Genomic DNA, 3,543 nt, shown 5'->3' with positions numbered 1-3,543 from the left:
TGTCACTCCTGCAAAGCTCTGATATCCCCCGAGGAAGTTCAAAACCCAGTGGACCTTAGACAGTCATGAATCCACATATGACAGTTTTCTCAGCATGTCATTTTAAAGTTCTGAAGAAAAAATGTAACCCAACAGTTTGTGAAGGGAATAGAAAACACTAGAAATAATTAACATACTTTATTTTCTTTTAAATCACGACATCTTTTTGAGAGAAAAAAGGGGCAGAAAATTCTTCTTTCCAACAGAATAAATAAATATGACAAGAATAAAAAGTTCAGGTCGCTTTGGAACAGAAGAAAATAAAGAGGCCAAAGGAAGGAGAAATATTCAGATACCCAGAGAAAGAATGAAGAAAACAAAATGTACAGCATATTTTGAAGCACTTGTATTTGTAACAGACATTTCCCAGCTATTCTGCAAGTTATATGACTGAGAAACTTGAATCTTGACTGCTGATCAGTGAAGTGGCATGTCCAGTTTTATAAATTATCTGGCAATAGTCCCATGTCAAATGCACTAGCATGAATGATAACCACATAAAACCTGTTAATATTTTAATTAATGTAGTGCCTCAGACTGTGAAACTTAACACAGAGTTAATTATCACCATGTTAATGAGTGGTGTGATGGTAAATACAGAGTGGGTATGTTCATTTGGTCAGTGCATTTAAGAAGTTAGGTATTCATTATAGTGCTTAAATTAGAAGTGAATAACCTCCATATTCCCACAGTTCCTCTCATCCACACTGTTAGCGATTGCACTGCACTGTGGATTCAAATAATTAAAAGCTGTTCATTAACAGGTATTAGCTGTCTGTTCTGTGTTAAGGTGTCTCAAGAGTAGTGTCGCTATTGTGTATCATTTCTGTCTGTACCCAGGAATAGTGTGTTTTTCTTTATCTATTTGGGGAAAACACAAAGAAGAGTGGAATCTTCAAGTTTCTTGGCTTCCAGTCTTTGATGTTTATGAACATCCATTAGACCTGGGAAGAATAGCAAGCTGAATCTAGAAATACGTTCTTTTCAACAGTCTTGGGCCTGCTGCTTTAATTAATGTTTTCAGTACCCAGGAGCCAATTTACAAAAACAGCTTCAGCAGATTACAAGCAGTAGAGCCTCAGTAATGAGAAGGTAAAGCACAGAGGCCTCTTAATTTGAGGGCAACCCAAAGATAAACCTGGCTTCATGTTCATACACTGAGTTTTGAACACCATGCTTGGTATTTAGCAAGACTGCATGGCACATGGCCACATAAAGGATAATGTGCCTCCATTTTTTTTTGGGTAACTCATAACTTTTTGGATTGGAAGGGACCTTAAAACTTGTTTAGTTCCAACCCCCTGCCACAGGCAGGAACACCTTCCACTAGACCAGGTTGCTCCAAGCCATTTCCAGCCTGGCCTTGAACACTGCCAGGGATGGGTCAGCCACAGCTTCTCTGGGCACCCTGTGCCAGCGCCTCAGCACCCTCACAGGGAAGAATTTTTTCCTAATGTCTCATCTCAATCTCCCAATTGTCAGTTGAAAGCCATTCCCCCTTGTCCTATCACTATGTGCACTTGTAAAGGTTATAACTGTTTTGGTTTGGAGAGAGACAAAGGTGAGAGTCCCACTGGGAGTGGACACCTGAGTTGTCGTAAAGGAACTATTTAAGAACAATGCTAACTCAGCTGTTGCGTCCACCTCTACATACAGCTTTGATTTGCTTCTTGTTAGTAGGCAGACTTGTTCCTTTCATTGCTTAATTTTGTCTCACATTTGAGACATTCTGATGATAGTCTTTAAACCAGCAATACTCTGTGTGATTACTTTTCCTCCTTCCGAAGATGACTTATTTTGAGATCGCCAGGACAGTGAGAAGAGCGTGTAGCAAGCTCACTGCCCTAGACTTCAAAAGAGCAGAATTTGACCTCTCCAGGAACCTGCTTAGTAAGGTTCCATGGGATATAGCCCTGGAGGGCAGGGGGGCCCAAGACTCTTGGTTGATATTCAAGGATCACCTGCTACAAGCTCAGGAGTGCTGCATCCCAACTAGAAGGAAGTGCGGCAGGAGGGCCAGGAGACCTCCTCGGATGGGTAAGGAGCAGCTGAGGAAAATTCAAATGAAAAAAGAGGCTTATAAAAAGTGGAAGCAAGGACAGACGGCCTGGGTAGAGTACAGGGATGTTGTCTGGGAAGCTAGGGACCAGGTTAGGAAGGCTAAGGCCCAGTTAGAATTAAACCTAGCCAGGGATGTTAAGGATAACAGGAAGGGATTCTACAGGTACATAGCAAACAAAAAACAGACTAGGGGCAACATAGGCCCCCTGAGGAAGCTCTTGGGAGAACTGGAATTACAGGATTTGGAGAAGGCTGAGGCTCTGAATGACTTCTTTGCCTCGGTCTTCACTGGCAAAGGCTCTGGCTGCACCACCCAAGTCTTAAAAGGTAGACACAGGGGCTGTGAGAATGAAGACCGTGGGCCCACTGTAGGAGAGGATCTGGTTCGAGACCATCTTAAAAATCTGAATGTGCACAAGTCCATGGGACCTGATGAAATCCATCCATGGGTCCTGAAGGAGCTGGCAAATGAAGTTGCTAAGCCACTGGCCATCATATTTGAAAAATCATGGCAGTCAGGTGAAGTTCCCGATGACTGGAATAAGGGAAATATAGCGCCCCTTTTCAAGAAGGGGAAAATGGAAGACCCGGGGAATTACAGACCAGTCAGTCTCACCTCTGTGCCTGGCAAAATCTTGGAGCACATTCTCCTGGAAGGCATGCTAAGGCACATGAAAAACAACAAGGTGCTTGGTGACAGCCAGCATGGCTTCACTAAGGGGAAATCCTGCCTGACCAATTTGGTGGCCTTCTATGATGGGGCTACAGAACTGTTGGACAAGGATAAAGCAGTTGATGTCATCTACCTGGACTTGTACAAAGCATTTGACACTGTCCCACACGACATCCTTCTCTCTAAATTGAAGAGATATCAATTTGATGGATGGACCACTCGGTGGATAAAGAACTGGATAAAGAAGTTGCATATGCCTTCAAGCTTCAAAGAAGAGTCAGGACAGATATGTATCTGCAATGAGCAACAGATACTTTTCTGAAGGCTTCAGAGTAGACTTGATGGTATTTAAAAGTCCAAATACTGATCCAAATTATTCATGTTCCTAACAACACTGCAAATGTATGGTAATTTGAAATTTCATTAGGGTCAAGTATAGCTACTCTGTATTTTACCACAAGATTTTAAGGCTTGATTCTGAAGGCTGTAATCAAACCTAACACTTTTCTGTTTTCAGTAGGAAGAGCTATCCCCATACATCTGGCACCATAATCAATAATGCCTGCTTCTTAATGCTACATTGGTATTGTAGAATGGGGACAGTAAAAGCTAGAGTAGCTAGGATCAAATCTCTAGTGAACAATTCTTTTTGTTCCTTTTAGAAACTCCTAACTTTGCTGCATATTGAAGAGCAAACTATTTGCCTAAACGAAAAGAGTAAGAAACTTGTAGAATGCAGAATTTTCACCAAGATTCTTTACTTGTCTCTT

This window comes from Lathamus discolor, chromosome 5 (genome assembly GCF_037157495.1).
Source record: "Lathamus discolor isolate bLatDis1 chromosome 5, bLatDis1.hap1, whole genome shotgun sequence".
NCBI classification, from domain to species: Eukaryota; Metazoa; Chordata; class Aves; order Psittaciformes; family Psittacidae; genus Lathamus; species Lathamus discolor.
This window is presented reverse-complemented; position numbering follows the sequence as displayed.